A 21,954-nucleotide genomic window follows, 5' to 3' on the forward strand; every position below is an offset into this window, starting at 1 on the left:
TGAGTTTCACTCAAAATGATCAAGATTATTACAAAATGATGGGAGAGCCTTATTTATAGACTCCATGGGCCATGACTGACATATTTGCCCTTGGCTACATTATTTAATGGCCATAGATGCCTTACACTCTTAGACCCTTTAGTACATAAGATCCAAATAGGATGGTCGGTCTACACGATCCATGCTGGGCATGTTCCAATCTACCATGTTTTCCTTACCTTGTCCTCAAGGTATAAATACTGAAAATCAATAGAATAGGCGGTCTTCATTTCTTCATATAGCTTTTGGGTCCTCTTTAAGTAGTGCTCCTTGGGTCTTCTTGGTTCCTCATACTTGAGTTCCCATTTTATTCTCATAGTAACTAAGCTAGTATTTACCACATGTCCAATTTTGGGCTGCCCTTCAAGCCCCACTCCATGGTGAGAATCCACAGAAAGAGTGTAAGCAGATTCTTTCTCCCAAGGTGAGAATTCCCAGAAAGTTTGGAGTATGCTTGTTTTTTTATATGGGTTGCCTCCATTTGCACAAGGGCTTCCCGCCTCTTGATTCCCATAGTAGTCACTTGTATTACCCATAAAATGTTAAATTCTTTGTTGATTGTGAATAGTTAACACAATACATATTGTGAAAGGTTTTATAACTAGCAAAAAATTTTGAGAAAATCTAGTGGCATTTGGTCAAATCGGCTACTCGTCAACTTAGTTTTGAAAACCCATTTGATGCCTATTATATTCATACCAGATTTCTATAGTACTAGCTCCCATGTGTCATTGACATGCAAAGCTCTCATTTCATCTTTCATCGCCTCATGCCATTAGGGTGTGCCAAAACAACTTTAATGGTGCAAGGTTCAAGTGGCAAGTGTAAACAAATGTTTTGGATGGGCTTGACAATCCTATCTTTTTCTCTCTTCATGAATGCTTACTTGTAATGGTGATCCATAAATATTGGAGTCTTTCACATATTCCTAGTTATATTTATACAATTAAATATCATATCTGTAGTGTTTTTTTTATGACTCGAACTCTTTAATAAGCCCAATTTATAATAGTCCTTTCTCTCTAAATGAATTAATTAGTCATTTTCTATATATGAATCAAATTTTTGTAAGTCGTTAATCATTCGTTGTTGATTGACTTTATTTTTCCATTTTAGATATGCTAATTTAGACCATTTGGCATGAGATAAATTGTATTGATAGTGGCTCCTTAACCATTTTTTCCTTTCATTCATTCCAGAATTCTCCAGTTTCTTGTGTTTTGATTCAGAATCAGATATTCCTAAGTATGAAAATATAACTGCTTGCCTATTGGATATTTTGTATAACTGCTTGCCTATTCTCATGGTCATCAACTTGAGTCTAATTTTGAGTCTCAAGATTCTTTTGTTGCTCTTCAGTAGTATATGCCTTTCACAATTTGTCATCTTGACAAAATCATTGTTAGAGATGAATTTCATCCTTCTCATTTCTCATATTATTCAAGTCTAACATTTTTAATGACTAAACCTTCCCACTCTCCAAAAGTTGTGAGCCATTCATTTGTTTGCATAGGTGAAAATAAATTTTTAGGTTTTGAGTAAGGAAAATTCTTTTATCAAACACTATATGCTTGGACGTGTAGACTGATTTGGTCATTGGGTACAATCACCTATATCCTTTGTGTAATGCATGGTAATGACTTGGGCTCAAATTTTGTTGTTTGTGTAATCCTAAAGATAAGGAAAAAATCAGTGATCGAATACTCTAAGTAAAGTGTAATTTGGTTTTCTTTAAAATAGAATTTCAAGGTGTGTTTTCAAGCCCAAATTTGGTGATGATAGTCTATTAATGAACCATATAGTTGTCAAGAAGGCTTCAACCCAAATCTGGATTGAGACCTGAGCACGAAACATCATGGTTGGTCTTAGCTGAGTTATGGATCTATGTTGCCTTTCAGCAAACTTGTTTTACCCGAGTGTTTTGGGACAAGCTTTGTAATGCTCTATGCAATGATTTTTAAGGTATTTAATCAAATCTTTGCTACAAAATTCTCTTCCATCATATGTATGAAGCACTTTAATGTATTTTCTAAATTGTGTTTGCACCCATTTTTTAAACTTGATAAATTTGGAAAACAATTCCAATTTTTTCCTCAATGGGCAAAGCCAAGTATACGGCGAGCATTCATTCATAAACATTGCATAATATCTAAATTTTGTATGAGTTAATCAGCACATGCCTCAATAAATCACAATGATTTTTTTCAAAAATGTCTTTGCAATGTTCTTGAATAGGAACAAAAAAGTAAATGACTCATTTTACCTAACTGATAACTTAGACATATAAATGTCTTAATTGTGTTAGGATTTATTGAAATGTGATTATTTTAATCCAAAAAACTAACCATTTGAGCATGAGTATGACCTGGATGCCAAACATCCTTATCAGCCATTTGAAACCTTGTTGAAAATATAACTTCATGCACTCTTAAGCCTTTATTGTTGCTCGATTTGAAACCATAAAGAACTCCCACTCTACTCTTTGTTACCACCACCTTGTTATCCTTCTTGTCCTTTATTACAAAACCATTAGATGAGATCTCAAATATATTAGGCATATTGGCAGTTAACTGGGTTACTGAAATGACATCCTTTTTAATTTTAGGCACCACAAGCACATTATCCAACTTTAAATTATGATTTCAAACATTTATTTTAGTTGTTCCAACATGAATAATTTCAAGTTTTTGTCATTACTTACCATAATGTTTTAGTACCTCAATACCTAAATAAGTTTTTAAGTTTACCTAAGTCAAATGTGATATGGGATGTTGCCCATGTATCTAGGAACCATGCCTAATCTTGTCTAATAACTTCATAACAACGAATGCGTGTATAATGTCATCAACATAATATGCATGGTTGAATTGATGTCAACAGTTCAAGGCACTACAGTTGAGTTTGTTACAGATTTGCCAGAGAACAAGTTTCTCTTTGTTGTGCTCCCCTTGATTTTGATTTGAGCCATCATTTCTTGTTGCATTAGATTGGGTTGAAGCTTGATTTTTATTCATTACACCTGCTTCATTCTTATTCTAGTTCTATCTACTAGCCGATTGAGTTGATCGGGAGACTACAACCCTTGGAGTCGAAGTGTTGTCTCTTGTTATTGCTTCTATATCTTTGATTGCTAGTCATTTGACCAAGAAAGGCAACATTATGATTTACACCATCTTCCAAAGCATGTAAATTGTGCATGGCCTCATGACCTTGAAATAAAGCAACCACATTTATGTATGGTGGAGTCAATGGTTTCAACATGGTAGTGGTGAAGGCTTCATATTTGCTCCTAAACCATTCAATAGCCAAAAAGACCTTATTGTGGTCTTCAACTAGCTTGCCTATAGCTACAAACTCATCACACATGGTTTTGAATCCCCAAATATATTCCATGATTGATAGTTATCATGGAGTGAAGTTTTCATTTTCTTGGAACTCATGAGCAAAAGAAGTAACCATGACATTCCAAACTTCACTTGAGGCTTAGGCCACTAACCAAAACGAATACCTCTCGAGAAATGCCCCGCTGATCTAGCCTTGCAAAAGACGATCAGACTTTCTCCATACCATGAAGTCTTATTCAGTTGATCTCTTCCTTGTGATTGAATGTCTGCAGGAGGCATGAGATATTCACTGTCAGTGAAACCACTCATGCCTTGGCTTTCGATCATCCCCAACAATTGAGTCTTCCACAAGAGGAAGTTAAAATGGTTAAACTTTACAGTGACAAAGTTTCCAATGTTGAGAGTAAAGGGGTGTGGATCCAATTTTTTATATGAAAATAAATTTGAAACCGAATCCAGATTTTGAAAGATTATGAGACTCTTATCTATAGTGTCTTTCCTCTTCTATCGAGCAGGAATTGACCTCGTCAGGAACTCTAGCTCCTCGATTTTGGCTTTTAGTATGCAATTTAATGGACATTAAATGTGATCCTAAAAAATAGGTGAGTTTGATGGTGTAGAGACACCACCAAAGCTCAATGATGACATAGAAAAAAGTAAATATGCAAATGTTAGGAAAATTTACACTTTTATTAATAAAACTAAAGTGTACAAAAAATCAAATCTCACATAAGACTTAGGTAGCTCTTTCTACAATGATGGCAATCATGACAACAAACAAATAGAACCTTGGCTAGACAATGGCTTTAGAAGGCTAACTGAGATATGGATATATCAAGATCTATAATGGGTCCAAGTTCTAGTATGGGTGCAATGAGTTTGGCTCACACTACCAGTTGGGTGTTAGGCTTCTAGATCATAAATTTTTGCTAGAATAGAAAAATTGTACTATACTTTATAGGTTTTCTAATGGACTTTGGACTTAAGACTTGTGTTATCTAAGTTAAAATATCATATTCAATTAGTATGCAACTCCTTGAATAAGATTAGCAAGAAATTTGGGGTGACACACTGTAATTGGCAAACTCAATTGTTTAAAAGGTTGGCAGGCTTGATCTAGGATTTTAGAAGGCCTAGTCATGAAAATTCATAATTTAGGCAAGTTGGCTTGGGCCAAAACATATTTTCCTAAGCGAAATAGGTCTAAAATAAGGTTTTAGATAGATTTATTATCGGACCTCGCAGATCTAGATCCGCTATCTACATTTGTCACGAACAACATGAACGATCTATTCAAGATAGAAATCGGCAACCGTATATTTAAGATAATGCTAACCACATTTGTTGTGACCAACAACAGTCTATTTGGTCTCTCAATGATATGGATAATCCCATTTGCCAAAGAGATAAACTAGAAGAGAGAGAATATCCGGATAATGAGGAAGTTAGAAAAGATAAAAAGCTTATCTTATCTCATAGAAAGGTTTATCAAGATAAAAATATACTGCATATAAAATGTGTAAAAACATTGAAGAAGAATAAGGAAGTTCATATTGTCAGCCCATGGACGTAGGCGCCATTGTTGAACCACGTATATCTTGCGTATCCATTTCTCTCTCTCTCTCCCTCTCATTCTATCGTATCGTTTTTTTCTTTATCGTTGGCTTCCAAATTCGTTTATGGTATCAAAGCTAGAATTGTGAGTTCATACAGTTCATTTTTATGATTGTTATTTCTTCCTTAATGAAATTCTCATATTCAGTAACTTTGAATGTTGCTAATTTTGTGTCACTAAAATTGACACACACTAACTATTTACTCTGGATGACTCAACTATTGGGGTTGATTGAAAGTCAAGACCTCCAGGGATTTATAAGCCATGAATCTCACATCCCAGAGCAATTTTTGGTTGATAATAATGGAGCTCATGCCGAAACCCAGATCTCATCGCATGGAGGAAATCATATCGGCTACTACGTGGGTGGATAACTGACACCTTAACGAAGGAAGTTCTTGGATTCATCGTTGGGCTTGACACTGCTGCACAAGTGTGGTCGACCATTGAAGAGGCATTTGCTCTTGACTCTCAAGAGCATGAATGTTATTTGCAGCAAAAGCTTTAGACATTTTGGAAAGGTAGTCTTTCTCTCACCGAATACATAGCTTCATTCAAAAATACCTGTAATGAGCTTGCCGTTATTGGCAAACCTATCGATGACAAGAACAAAGTGTTCTCGCTTTTGAACGGTCTTGGACATGAATATGAAGCATTCATCATATTCGTGATGAAGCCAATGATTCCTACATATAGAAAGCTAATTTCTTTGCTTCAGACCCATGAGACTTTTTAAACTCTCCAAATGCATGATTAGGATCATCGCTCTAGTCAAAATGTGGCATTTACAAGCCAACGACAAGATAAAAATCAAAACAACAAGAGATGAGGTTTTCAAAACTGTTTCTCTTCTCGAGGTCATGGTTTCTCTCAAATGGGAAATCAATTTTCGCACCAAATGAATCAACAATTCTAGAACAATCAAAACCGCCAAAATAAGCAAGGAAATCAATAGAAGGATAATCATGTAGTCTGCCAAATTTGTTGAAAACTGAATCACACTGCATTAAAGTGTTACCACAGGTTCAATCAAATGTACCAAGTCGATGACATTCCTCAATCATTGGCGATTATGATTGTTTCAAATAATCAAGATCATGCTTGGTTCCCTGACATGAGTGCAAGCTCTCATGTCACAACCGACCCAAGTATACTTCATAAGCTTAATCCATACTTCAGTCGTGAAAAAATAACAGTAGAAAATAAAGGAAAACTCCTTATAACCCATGTTGGCTCAGTTGACCTTCAAATAGGTCAGGAAAAACTTAGACTTGATAATGTTCTAGTTGTTCCTGATACGAAGAAAAAATTGATTTCTGTTAGCCAATTAACATATGATCAACCTTTATTTTTTGAGTTCTATAATGATCAATTTCTAATAAAGGACAAGGTGACCAAGCAACAGATAGCTTTGGGGCTTAGAAGCGGCGACCTCTACATCCTGGAACCTACGAAGAAAGAGGCTTTCTTTTTTAATAGATAGCGTAATGTGAGCAAAAAAGAATGACATCGCCGATTGGGACACCCAAATATGGAGATAGTTGATTTTTTGCAAAATAAAATATTGATTTCTTTTTCAGCAAATAAAAATAAAACCATCTGTGAAAGTTGCGTCATGGCCAAGTCAAGTCAACTCCCATTTAATAGTTCTAAAGTATCTTCTAGTAAACCATTTGAAAAGATACATTGCGACATTTGGGGTCTAGCACCCAAAGTTTATCACCAAGGTTTCAAATATTATGTCATTATGGTCGACGACTTCTCCAGATATGTTTGGATATACTCGTTAAAATTGAAATTTGATTTTCTTAATCGATTTTATGAGTTTCATAAGTTGTTTTTGGACAGATTCAATGCCTTCGTTAAAATCTTTCGATCTGATGGTGGCGGAGAATTCATGGTGCATAAATTTCAACAATACTTAAGAGACGATAGAATTCATCATAATGTTTCATGTCCCCACATGCCCGAACAAAATGGACATGGGGAAAGAAAACACCATACTATTGTTGAGTTGAGTCTTGCCATGATGTTTTATGCTACTTTACCTACAAAATTTTGATTCTCACAACTTGGTTAATCAACTGCTTACCTAACTCGACATTAAAGATGGCGTCCCTATATGAGAAGCTATTTCGCAAGAGGCCTGAATATGGATACTTTCATGTTTTCGGGCCAAGGTGTTTTCTGCATTTGCGTGATTATGCTAAGAATAAATTTTCTTTACGGTCTCTACCATATTTGTTTTTAGGCTATAGCGATAATTATAAGGGATATCGTTGCCTTCATGTTGATACTGGCCGAGTTTATATCAGTCGCCATGTGATTTTTTATGAAAGTTGCTTCTCTTTTAAAGACAGTTTGTATCATGGTCATGATCTTTCTCATTGAGAGCAAATAAAAAAGAGTACAACAGTATTGACAACCAAAATCAAAGTACCATCCTCGTCAATCCGGACCATCCGGAAAACATTGCTATCAGTCTCAACTCGGATGAGCCTCAACAGCCGCCACCCATGGCATCTTCACACACTGATTCATCTAGTACCTCAGTCTCACCCGCCACTCCTCCTTCTCCTGTTTCCTCTCATTCTACCACCCTCCTTAGTAATGATCATCCTATGTTGACTCGCGTCAAGGCCAGCATCATCAAACCCAACCCAAAATATTTTTTAGTTGAGCTGCACATTCCTCTTGAACCCAAAACTGTTAAAGTGACACTCTCTCACCCTGGTTGGCCTTGAGCCATGCAGGAAGAAATGACTGCCCTTTTCCACACCAAAACTTGGGAACTTGTTCTTAAGACCCCTAACATGAACATAGTCGGTTGCAAATGGGTCTTCAAGACCAAGCTTCATGTCGACGGTTCCTTACATCAACTCAAAGCTCACTTGGTCGCCAAGGGTTTCACCTAGCTTTTTGGAGTCGATTTTCTTGAGACTTTCTACCCTGTTATCAAACCCACTTAGAAGGAATTTGGATCCATTTGCAAGACCGAAATGGATTCCACTAAGAAATGAATATTTTGGATACATTTGAAAACTCAAATGGATCTTGCTAAATAAGAAGTGTTTTGGATCCATTTGCAATCCCAAATGGATGTCACAAAATAAAAAGATAATTTGGATCTATTTGAAAACTCAATGAATCCTACTAAATAAGAAGTGTTGTGGATCCATTAGGAAACCCAAATAGATCCTACGAAATAAAAAGGATAAATTGGATCCATTTGAAAACCCAAATGGATCCATCTAAGAGTGATAGATTTTTTTATTCATTTGAAAACCCAAATGGATTCCACTAAGAAAACAAAATATTGGATCCACTTGAAAACCTAAATGGATCTCACTAAGTGATTAAAGTGTTTGGATTCATTTGGAGACCCAAATGGATCATACTAAGAAATATAAGATTTGGATCCATTTGGAAGATCCAAATGAACCATACTGAAGAAAACAAGGGGTGGAGCATTTTGATCCCATCTAATGAAGAACGGATTTGGGTCCATTTAGGACCCCAAATAAACTCATTATATATATATATATATATATATATATATATATATATATATATATATATATATATATATATATATATATATATATATATATATATATATATATATATATGAAATAGGGTTTGGCACCGTATCCAATCCAAAGACCCTAAAATACCCAAAACATTAGAATTGGTTTGGCCAAACCCAAATTAGCATTTCATTGCAAACTTTATAGAAGTTTTATTAAACTGCAAAGTTTTGAATTTTTTTAAACTAATCCTCACCCGACGCAGGGCTGCCGTCGGACACCACAGTGACACCAGCACGGTGGCGCCTCAGCAGGCCAGCCACCACCGTGCCGCCGGCACGGTGGACTGAAGGTGGTGATAGCCACCGTGCCACTCGGCACGGTGAACAGGAGGGGGGCGACCGACGTGTTGGCCGTCAGGCCACCACGGGCCGCCCAATCAATCGGGGGAGGAGCGGGGGTCAATCCCCCGACACCCACAAATCGTACGGGAGAGGGCCGGTGGTCACCTCCCCCTTTTCAGGGCTACAGCAAAGAGGGACGGGGCGGGGGTCACTTCCCCCGCCGCATCCCTCTTTCGCGAAAACAACAGAGAGCGGGGGGGGGGGGGGGGGGGGGGTCACCTCCCCCACCACCTGCGTCTCTCTCTCTCTCTTGGCAGCGACACCACTCCGGTGCCGCCCCCAACCCCCTTTCCCCTATCGTGCAAAGGAAGAAAAAAAAAAGAAGGAAAAGAAAAAAAAGGGTAGGCGGCCGCAAACCGCCACCACGGCCACCGCCACCACCTGCGTCTCTCTCTCTCTCTCTTGGCAGCGACACCACTCCGGTGCCGCCCCCAACCCCCTTTCCCTATCGTGCAAAGGAAGGAAAAAAAAAAAGAAGGAAAAGAAAAAAAAGGGTAGGTGGCCGCAAACCGCCACTACCGCCACCGAATTCGCCGTGTTGTCACGAATTGAGCCTGCACCACCGCTGCCTTCACTGCAAACTTTTTTCACTCACTGAAGTCCCACACCAACCCTGAGGTAGAGTCCTTACACTGTTATTTTTTTGATAATTATATAATATATAAATATGCTCATTTTCACATATATATTCATGAGAATATATATAATATATGAAAAATTCTAAAAGTATTTGTTACGGCCCCTCAAATAAATTATGAGCTTTTACAAGATTTTTAAACATTTACCAACATTTTAATTGTTTACAAGCTTTTGAAAGTAGTTACGAACTTTTAAAATATTTACGATCTTTTTGAAATACTTATGAGCTTTTAAAATACTTATGAGCTTTGAAATATTTACGAGCTTTAGAAATATTTATGAGTTTTTTAAAATATTTACGAGCTTTAGAAATATTTATGAATTTTTAAAATATTTATGAGCTTTTAAAATATTTACAAGGTTTTACAAACTTTTGAGGTATTTACGAGCTTTGACATAATTACGAGCTTTCACATGTGTACGAGCTTATGCAGACCTTGTGAACGCTATATTAGTATGTCAAGTTATTAAAATGATTGTGGTACATAATGTATGCATGACTTATGATAGAATTTAAGATTCATGGATAGGAAGCACGGTTTTATGTCCTCTCTTTTTATCACATGAAATGCTGCTCTATTTGTATATATGTGGGCTCATATTAGAGTCAGGGATTCAAAGAACCGATATAGTGTCATTGGACATGTAGAGTATATGACCAGTGATATAATATGGGCATACACGTACTTATATTGGCTCATACATAAGCTTGGGTTGATACGAACCCATGAGGTACAAAAAGGGGTACCATACCATGAGGGTAATGTTGAGATTGCCATCACATGCGAAGCGTTCATATGGGCTAAAAGCGCCCGAGCGAATGAATCAAATTATCATAGAAAGGTATTGGGTTACTGAACCCTAAATCACCCAATAATATGAGGTACATAAAATGATGAAGTCTCTTAATAAGAACCATATAACCCATTCAGACTTGTGGTCTACTTAGAGAGGTAGGAGGTACAAGCCTCGGGTGACGATATTATTTTATGAGAGCGGGGCATCCCAAGGGTCTTCAGTCACTCGAAGGTTAAGAGACTGTAGCTATCAACATATCCTAGGTTATAAATTCTCAACTACTGCAACTAGTCTAGGATGCATCCTATATTGTGTATACACCATAGCAAGTTTTCTCTCGATCACAAATTGCCTGCTTTGGGTCCTGTTCAGTTCAGTACCCACGTAAAAGTGCAACTCATAAATAATATACCCCTAGATTGTCACGAATGCTTGAGCTTATCATTTTTTTCGCGTACCTGAGGAAGCTGTAACTAAGAGAAACAAAGATTCTTACTCACATAGTTTTGGATTGACCCTAGTGTAAAACTTCTAGTTCAAGTCCCGACCTGCATCCGACATCACACAATCAATATTCTTACCTTAAAATATTTAGGTTTATGTGATAACATTTTATGTTATAAAGTTTGAAATTGCTAAGAATCCTTTTGAATAGATGTCATACAATGATATAGTCAAGGTGCTAGATGCCCTGACTGAGGTCGTGAAACAACAAGGGAAAGCCATACAAAACCTAGAACATCAGGTTCAATAGTTGGTCCACGAGAACACCAACCAAAAGGGGTTTGGTGAGGGGCTGGAATGCTAGATATGTCAAGAGTTTCACCATGATCAATTGTGTCTATGAGAGCTAGAAGAATGCCTCTACTGCAAAGAAACATGTCATTTCACTTATGGCTGCCAGCTCAGGCAAGCCTATAGCAAAAGGCAACTTGCAATAGCAGACCTGGCTAACGAGGCCTCCTACAATAGTGGCCTCTGAGACGCACCAATTCTGATAGAAAAGATTTCTTTAAACTCGTCGTCAAGTGCACCCGATGGCAGAGAGCCTATCCCGTCCTCACCCGTCACCCTTGATGTACCCTTCTACACTTCAAATTTTCCCTTCTACACTCCGACTTCGCCCTCTTACCCTCTAAGCAGAGCGAGACATACAAAAAATAGGAGAAACTATGTTAACCGTCCTAAGTAGAACCGAAGCATGGACAAAAGTTTTTGTCTTTGAGTCAAATTACTAAACTCCAATTAGATAGATTTTTTGTCGGCATAAGTTAATCAACAACGTTGGATTTTGAAAACCTATTCGGATATGTACTAAGTTGACTATACTTAATATATGTTTTTCCTATATGCTTATGAGTCATGATATAAGTAGTTTATTTCTTTTACAAACTACTGACCTAAGCCCTTGATGATTTAAGATGACTCGTCGAATGAATGGTGATCCACCAAAGGAATGGGCAGATCAACGAGGATTTGTGATGAAAACACTAAATACCTTCGTTGTGGCCATGCGGGACCAAGTGCGGACCCGACAAGAACATACTACAACTATGGAAACAAATTGTAATCAAGGCATGGTTATGTACGAAAAGTTTTTGAAGTTAGATCCTTTAGTGTTCACAAAAAAGTCAGATCCTGAAGCAGCGAAGATGGGTTTAAGAGATAGTGTAAAGCCCCGAAATTGTAACCCAAAATTTAAGAGGATTTTTTTTTTGACAGCAGAAACAAGAAATGATATGGGGTTAAGCATTTCGAGACATTACGGTGGAGAGAAAACCCAACACATTTATTTCCTTCCATTTATCAAGGAATAATGACATCAGAGTTTTAAAAACATAAAATGAACTCAACTATTCCTGGAACAATAAATCCAAAAATCTCGATCCGATGCCTCATCCCGCAGCCACTCATAAACCCTAGTCTTTACCTTAAAAATAGTAAATTGATTGGAATTAGACTACCACGTCTAAGTAGGAAAACTGTGACTCTTAATACAGGTACATCATGAGTCTAGTATGTGATGTGGGTGTCAAGTGTAAATCTTTAGTATATACAATAGCACGTAAGCAACAATAATAATCAACAGTCATATACATGAGCAGGTAAACAATTATGCCATAACAATAACTGAGCAGGCAAGGCATAGTATGCAACATTAATAAGCAAGTGAGGTAGGCGATGCAACATCAATAACAATAACATGCATAACTTTCATGTAATAGTTCAATCACCTCGTATTGACCCATTTCAGGATTTCAGATCATTACAATATAAAACATGCTGAAAAATATGCAAATGTCTCTTTAATGACTCCATCACAGTGATACCTAATTGTTCTAATTGATGTTTATCTTTTCTTATCCCGCGGGTACACACGGGCCAAGGCAACCATCACAGAAGAGAATGTTCGGGGGTATATTATTCAAAGTTGTTTTATTAACCCGAACATTCTAACTGAGACTGAAATCTCAAGGGAGCGGTCAGTGACCGAGAGAACCTTTCAAAGGCCAAAACCAAAATATGATGCATCCCTAACTTCTGCAGAAGAACAAAGAGCTACCACCTAGGACATATTGGTAGTCCGGGTCCCCTCAACTCCGAGGACTGGGGACCATCGAGTCACTTTAGCTCGAAACAGTAAAACACATGTCCCCGGAGTTTTGTACCACCTACCCTCTCCAAGGTAAGCCCGAATCTAAGTGGATTAATCTTTTAATTTAGTTATGTTCCCGAAGTATGGGGCATTTCCCCAACTTCCTTCTACTATCATAGCAGTAGAATTCCCAACCTTAGTCATTTTACCAAGGTGTATAAACCAGTCCCAATCCTTTGTCATATTGATTGCATAACTCACTCAAAGTGCTCTGGTGCCTTTAAACCAGTCAAACACGAATGCCCCGGTGCCTTTAAACCAGTCAGGCAACCATATTATATTTTCATTTTCATGTGGATTCACATTATAACTTCGATGGTCTATGCATGACCCTCAACACACTGGCTTGACATTCATATGTTCACAACAAACCAACCCATAGGTTCGGTTATCAAATCATCATTCATCATCATTATTATTTATTTATTCTTTAATAGAAAATTGCCACAACGCCTCCATGTATAAAAAAAAAAGGTGTCATGCATTAAAAGCTCTGCCAACAAGCAAAGACACTATTGGTGTCCCTTATTGAGCATGCAGGGTAATCTTAGAAATTCGGTAATACAACTATATACATTTTTCCAAACACCTTCTCATTTGAACATTCCACAAGATATAAAGCTTAGTTGGCATTTGATACTTTCAGCAAATATGTAGTGTTAGGCAATAGTATTTCAGAAAAATATACAGTTTAACAAGCATATGAACATTGGAAAATAAACATCTTCATGGTTATTTGAACCTTCTAGATTATATACACTTAATGGCATTTTGCCTATTTTAAGAAATATGCAATTTAACATGCTAAATTATGCAGCTTAGTATATAAAATTGAATATCATTTTACCATGCAACTCAATAAGCATTTGAGCATTAGTTTAATATACAGTTTCACGTAACAGTGAATAACAACCTAATATGCAGTTAAGTTTGCATTGAATATCAACTGGATATGCAACTTTGTACGAAATTTAACATACCCTTACTATGCCGTTACATAGGCATTGAGCATCTAACTAATATGCAGCTTCATAGGGACCCGAGCATCCACCTATAAGCATCTAAATAGGAATTTGCATATCAACTGAATATGCATGTAAATGTTAACTTAAATTTCAACTTATCATGAATCCAACTAGATTCTATGTATAATCCACCTATAAGCATCTAAATAGGAAATTTGCATATCAACTGAATATGCATGTAAATGTTAACTTAAATTTCAACTTAACATGAATCCAACTAGATTCTATGTATACTTGCTTCCAAGATTTCTCCCACAACAGATTACCAGGTATGTATATTCAGAAATAGCAATTGTTTCAATCCGTTTCCAAACAATTTTAACGATCCCATAAAATAAGCATGTTGATTCCTAATCCTATCACATGATGTTGTGAACCTAAAGATTTCATTTAACAGAGATCACCGATATCACATACGGGGCTAGTCAATCTAAATTTTTCAGAATCCTATGATGAAACAACAACATAGATTAACATTGATCCTCCTTTGAGATCCAATAATAGTTTAGCTAGTATGACCATTTTACAGGAATCAACAATTAAGAGAAGTCTACATTTTCAGAGCCACACTTAGCACACATATATCAAAGAACTTATTGTTGTTTAATTACACAAAAAAAACAACAACATTCTGAGCTATAATGACATTTAAATAGAAATATTGCACCACTATGGTTCATCTGAATTGCAGCAAATTATACATCGAACTAATTAGCAACGAATAACCACAATATGTCCCACTGGTAATCATTCCAAAGTAAATTCACTTTTATTAGAAGAATTCAGTATGCAGAGGTGTATATAAATATATATATCTATATTTGAATATCGCAGACAAGCTATGCAAATGACTAATCCATTTTTCTTCTTTTTTTCACAGCATCAAGTATAATATAATAACCAATGATTTTTCTGTCAGGAGCAATCTGTATAAGTTACTATGTATAGAACGATGCCAGTTCAACCCCTAATATTAATAGCAACACTCTCCCCTACCCTATTAGAACTGAGACAATACCATGACCGAATTTCCCTGTTAAGCATACATATTAGTATATGGTAGAGCTAACCTGCATCCAAAGCTAGAGCATGTAAAGGTTGAATCTACAAGGCATATAGTGATACAAACTGGTCATGCTCACAGGTAACAACATTTAAACAGAAAAATGATATCAAACGTACAATGCAATTATACCCAATCAAATTCAAAGGACTGGGGTTTCAACACAGATTACCACATACCAAAACACATGATTAATCTAAACCTAGCAATGATTTAATACATGGTGACATCTATCATATTATTGACTTACACATAAAATCTCAACATGGAAGGCATTAGCCCGATTGAACCCCTCTTTCTGATATCCGAAATCCCCAACTCAATCGATTTGGGATTTTCGGCACCATAAACCTGAAATCCTCTTTTTCCTGTTAGGGATTTTGGCCACCCACACAGCATGCTCGAACTATGATATACCAAACAAGGAACACAGCAAATCCTACCTTGTTTGATGATTTCCCCTCTTTCTGTCGTGAATCTGGGTGCAGCCGAACTCCTGCTCACCAATGAGTATGAGAATGGAAGGGACGAGAGGAGAGTCATCGTCGGGTGGTGCTGCCGGAAAAAAAAAAAGGGGAAGCGAAGGTGGCGGCGACAGGGTCAGTGAGGGATTCAAGGAAAAGGGTCATCGACATCCTGTCGAAGGTCACAGAGAGTGTGAGGAAACGAGGGGAACGAGAGAGAGAGAGAGAGAGAGAGAGAGAGATTCGGCTAAATGGGAGAGGAAGGAGGTGAGATGTGGAAGGTTGCCACAAAAATCGGAAGGGGATCCGTTATCCTCCCCTTCACCCGACGGCTGCGCATCCCCCTTCCTCAGCTTCCTCACTTCCACGCTGTGTTAGGGTTCAAAAACGAACCCTAACACTCGTTTTTATCGGGTAGGGCTTTTGTTTTTGTTTTGTTTGTTTTTTTTTTTTTCGTGACTTGGTTTTAACGCGGTGTCGGGTGCCTGTTTGGTTCGACTGAACCCGAACCCGTGACCCGCCACAGCTGGGTCCATGTCCTGGGCATATCCGGATCCATCTGAGGATCCGGACCCATTTTAAAACGTTTAACTTATTAGATATTTAAGTTTTTAAAATGTAACTCTAATAAAATTCAGTGGATTCAGTTATATTATTATGGATCCCTACCAACTTATTATGGATCCAAAGTCCATTCGGCTTCGCAAGTCCCCTTACTAAATCTGGATCCATGGATCCAAAATTTTTGATCATATGATTTGGAACTGTGGATCCAGATTACACTATTGTGGTTTCCACGTGACCTATAACGGATCCAAGTAAATTTTAATTGGTTCCCTACCCTTTTTACCTCTCCGATGCCCAGGATCCAAAAGAAATATTGTGGGTCTAAACTTCGCATAAGCTACTACGGATCCCATGAAAGTGTTATAGATCCGATATTGAAATTTTCCTCACTAAAATCCGGTTTTAACATCGTGGATCAACTCCATTTGTCCTGGATCCACTATCCAATATGACCCTGATATGGAGGATCCAATATCAAAGATCCAATCCATTTGCTTAAAATTCCTTATTGGTTACCCACTTAAAATGTTTGAGATCCGTTAACTAAGATTGAAATGGAAAATCGAAGTTCTGAACAGGGCATAAAGGTTCCAACATTGAAGATCCAAATAGAATATCTGATATCTACATACAATTAACACATACAATAATAAAATGATCTGATATTCAGTTCAAGAACATAAATTTCAAGTTTATTTATCGGATAAAATTCACGGGTATTACATATAGAAAAGATCTTCTGAGTTCTGGTTGTTCCCGAAGACAAAAAAGTAGACTTCAAGTGCAATGTCTGAAAGATAATGCCAGATGTTGGTGGGCAACTACCTTAAAAGTAAAGTTCTAAGATGAGGTGGTGACTTGGGAAGAGTTTGTGGAGGTCTTCTATGCTGCCTACTTTCCAAAGCACAAGCTGAGTCACAAGATGCAGACATTCCTCGACCTACAACATAAAGGACTGACCTTGCCTGACTACATCACTAAGTTCAGAGGATTGAAAAGGTATTGCCCAGGTGTCTACACTATCAAGGATGAACAAATGATGAAGTTCACTAGGGGTTTGAAGCCAGCACTTCGGATCAAAGTCTACACTCATATGCCAGAAACCCTTGACAAGGCTATTGAGGTAGTCACTTTACTTCAAGATGACTGGGCTGAGATACAAAAATCCTAGTTAACCAAGCCTGCGCCACAATCTGGAGGTCAGAAGAGCTAGCCTAAGACAAATTTTGGAGGAAGAAAGGTTGTCCACAGCCCGGCCACAACAACATACCACAACTAGGCCACCATAGCAACAATTCAGTCAGAAGTATCCAAAATGCTATCGCTATCACATGGGGCAGCCATATCCCCAAGAGACTCGTGGATGCATGTATTGTAGCATGATAGGTCACTTTATCCATTAATGTTGCAAGAAATGAGTTGACGGTAGGAGGAGAGGTGCTGGAGGATCTCAACCTTCCTGACCGCCACTGCAACAACTACAAGATGTACAGAAGAAGTTAGTGAAGCGTGTCTATGCTACCTCTGTGGAGCAGGTGACCAGCGGTGACGTGCAATCTGGATTTCTTTTTAAAGCAGTATTTGGGTTTGGATCTTGATAGGAGATCTAGAAAAAATAACCCACAAGTGAACCAAGTTTGGGATATCCGCTTAAACTATACTGGATCTTAAAACATATTCTAGATCCAAGGAGAAGATCTGAACTCAAACGTATTTGTATTGGCTTACAAGACTCTTATCCATATTATTTGGATCTCCAAACGAGTCAAGTCAACCCAGTTGGATTTGGATTTAGGGAAGGTTTAGACCCATATTAGGGTTTAAACTGGACTTAGAAGAAATTTGGATCTATTTGCAAGACCCAAATGGATCCCACTAAGAAACAAATATTTTGGATCCATTTAAAAACTCAAATGGATCCTGCTAAATAGGAAGTATTGTGGATCCATTTGAAAACCCAAATGGATGTCATGAAATAAAAAGACAATATGGATCCATTTGAAAACTCCAATGGATCCTAAATAAGAAGTGTTATGGATCCATTTGAAAACCCAAATGGATCCCACAAAATAAAAAGATAAATTAGATCCATTTGAAAACTCAAATGGATTTCAATAAGAGGGATAATTTTTTTGATCCATTTAGAAACCCAAATGGATCCCACTAAGAAAATAAAATATTGGATCTACTTGGGAACCCAAATGGATCCCCCTAAGTGATTAAAGTGTTTGGATTCATCTGAAGACCCAAATAGATCTCACTAAGCAATGTAAGATTTGGATCCATTTGAAAGATCCAAATGGACCCTATTGAAGAAAACAAGGGGTGGACCCGTTTGAATCCCAAACGGATCCCATCTAATGAAGAATGGATTTGGGTCCATTTAGGATCCCAAATAAACTAATTATGTATATATATAAAATAAAACATGAAATAAGGTTTGGATTTAATGAGACCCGAATAGGTCTCACCAAAGACACCAAAATACACAAAACATTAGATTTGATTTGGGTCCAAATACGACCCAAACTCAAACCCAAACCTAAATTAGCATTTCATTGCAAACTTTATAAAAATTTCATTAAATTGTAAAGTTTTGAAAAATTTTTAACTAAGCCTCACCCGACGCCGGCACGGTGGCACCACAGCAGGCCAGCCACCACCTCCACCATCGTGCTGTCGGCACGGTGGGCTGGAGGTGGTGACAGCCACCGTGCCGCTCAGCACAGTGGGCAGGAGGGGGGCGACCGTCGTGGTGGTGTCTGACGGCCACCACGGGCTGTCCAATCAATTTGGGGAGGGGTGGGGGTCACCTCCCAATTTTCAGGGATACATCAGAGAGGGATGGGGCGGGGTTCACTTCCCTTGCCGCCTCCCTCTTTCACGGGCGGCGCAAGGGCAGGTGTCACCCCCCCCCCCCCCCCCGCCACCTGCGTGTCTCCCTCTCTCAACTCACCCCCCTCTCTGTTATCTCAGAGGTCTCTCTCGACCTCTCTCTGTACTCTCCCCCTCTCCGGTGACACCCTCACCGCCACCCCCTTTTTCCCGTGCAAAGAAAGAAAGAAAGAAGAAATAAAAAAAAGGTAGGTGGTTGCAAACCACCGCCACCGCCATCATGTCACTTGCAATTGAGCCTCCACTATTACCGCCTTCACCGTGACCTTTTTTCACTCATCAAAGTCGCACACTAACCCGGAGTTAGAGTCTTTATCGCCGTTATTTTTGAATAATTATATAATATATAAATCTAATTATTTTCACACACACACATATATATATATATATATATATATATATATATATATATATATATATATATATATATATATATATATATAATGCAAGAAGTATCAGTTGCTTTTGAAATTTCTTACTAACTTTTAAAATATTTATAAGCTTTTTGAAATATTTATGATCTTTAAAATATTTATGAACTTTTGAAATATTTATGAGCTTTTAAAATATTTACGAGCTTTAGAAATATTTATGAGCTTTAAAAATATTTACGATATTTTAAAATATTCATAAGATTTTACAAATTTTTGAGATATTTACTAGATCTAACATAATTACGAGCTTTCGCCTGTGTACGAGCTTCTGCAGACATGTGTCAAAAAGAGAGGAGATAAAATTATGTGAAATGATTTTCTATTTGTATCTATATAGGCTCATATTGGAGTCATGGGTTTAAAGAATCGTCAGAGTGTCATTGGGCGTGCAATGTGTATGACGTGATATAATATGGGCGTATACGCACTTATGTTGAGTCGTACACAAGCTTGGGTTGATACGAACCCGTAATGTGCAAAAAGAAGCACCGTGCCACGAGGGATACATGAATACACACAGACATATAATGTTGAGATCGCCTTTACAGGCAAAGCGCTCATATGGGCTAAAAGTGTCTTAGCAATGTCTGAATGGGTTGAGTACCTATGAATGAATTATGATTACCCTAGAAGGGTATTGAGTTACTGAACCCTAAATCGCTCAATGATACGAGGTACATAAAATGATGAGATCCCTTAATAAAAACCTTGTAACCCATTCAGACATGTGGTCTACTTAGAGAGGTAGGAAGTACATGCCTCGGGTGATGATATTGTTTTATAAGAGCGAGGCGTCTTTAAAGATCTTCAATCACTCAGAGGTTATGAGATCAGTGCTATCAACGTATTATAAGTGATAGATTCTCAATTACTGCAGCTAGTCCAGGATGCATCCTATATCATGTATACGCCATAGCGGGTTTTCTCGTAGTCACAGACCACCTGCTTTGGGTCTTGCTTAGTTCGACACCCGGGTAAAAGTGAAACTCATGAATAATATACCCCTGAATTATCGCGACTATTTGAGATGATCGTTTCTCCCGCATACCCAAGGGGACTGTAATAAAGAGAAACACAGATTCTTACTCACACAGTTTTGAATTGAAAATATACATGCACAATTATTGATTTTTGAGAAATATCATACTATTTTTTATCAATTATTATTACATGTCTTGACAAACTATCTTATATTTGAATCATTCCTTGATGAATTGTGACATCTTATATAAAAAACAATATTTTAATATTATATAATTACCTGAGATTGGCGTATACTTATCAGGTTTTTATGAGTCTGACCCTTTAAAGAGATTTTCGGTAATTGACATGCTGGACAGTGGATGAGAGATGCAGGAGCGACATCGAGAACCAGAATCTCTGAGGATCTAGGGCTAGACTTAAGATATTATTTTTTTATCCTAAGTACTTGTATAATTGCTAATTTGTTTGTTTCATCCATCTTACTGTGTGAACGAATACTTTTAAATTTGTTTGTTTCATTCTTCTTACTGTGTGAACGAATACTTTTAGACATATAAATTATTTTGGTTTTTATTCATGAATAGTTCTCTAAGTTGATGTTGTTGATTCATACATGTAACCTACTCCAGAGTCCTTTAACCCCCCGCATAAAAATATTGTTTTACGCTGTTTAAAGTTTAAAAGAAAGAAAAAATTTATTTTCTCTAAATTTTTATCAAGAAGGCGTTTTTACCATTTGCACATGGAGATCCCCAAATTGACAAAACTATAATTGATTCTTCTGGGTGTTCAACAAGCTGCAATTTTTACCAAAGCAGGTTTAGTTCACCAGTCTGGAAACAAAAAGATTCTTCTTGTTCATTAACACAACACTTTAGAGTTTATGCATCCAAAAGGCAATTATTAGAACTCGACTAAGGTTCTGTCCGAAAGCCTTGATCAAATGTGTTGTGGCTTCCACCAGCACTCTCATGCTGTGCTGTTTGGGAGCAGTAGCGTTGCCAAAACGTTGCAGTGGTAATAGAGTTGGCAACCCCAACACCACATTTCAACGCCATGCTTAGAGGATAGTTTTGGCAACTCCATCAACACCACATTTCAACGCTATGCATAAGAGGATAGTTTTGGCAACTCCATCAACATCACTTTTTGGCAAAATCATATTTTGACAATACATGAAAATGGTGTTTCTACCTCAATGCAAGTTTCCCAAGCAGAGCCTTAATGCAGAAACCAGTGAGTGCTATGCAGCTGATCAAACAAGTCACGCTTTTGAAATATAATTTTAATAAGCGTGAATGCTAAAACTAATAAAAAGGTTAATCTAACAATAATCCTTTTACATTAAAATTATTCACATATTTAGCTTATCTTGTGAATTTCCACTGCTGGTAACATTAATTCTTTCAAATCAAATTTGTCAACAAAACTGCATTTACTATTTTTAAAAATTATAATTGTGGGGCTCTTCTAATGACATGCATCTTAATTGGCCCCCTC

This window comes from Nuphar pumila, chromosome 15 (genome assembly GCF_984573655.1).
Source record: "Nuphar pumila chromosome 15, dmNupPumi1.hap1.1, whole genome shotgun sequence".
In the NCBI taxonomy this organism is placed as follows: domain Eukaryota; kingdom Viridiplantae; phylum Streptophyta; class Magnoliopsida; order Nymphaeales; family Nymphaeaceae; genus Nuphar; species Nuphar pumila.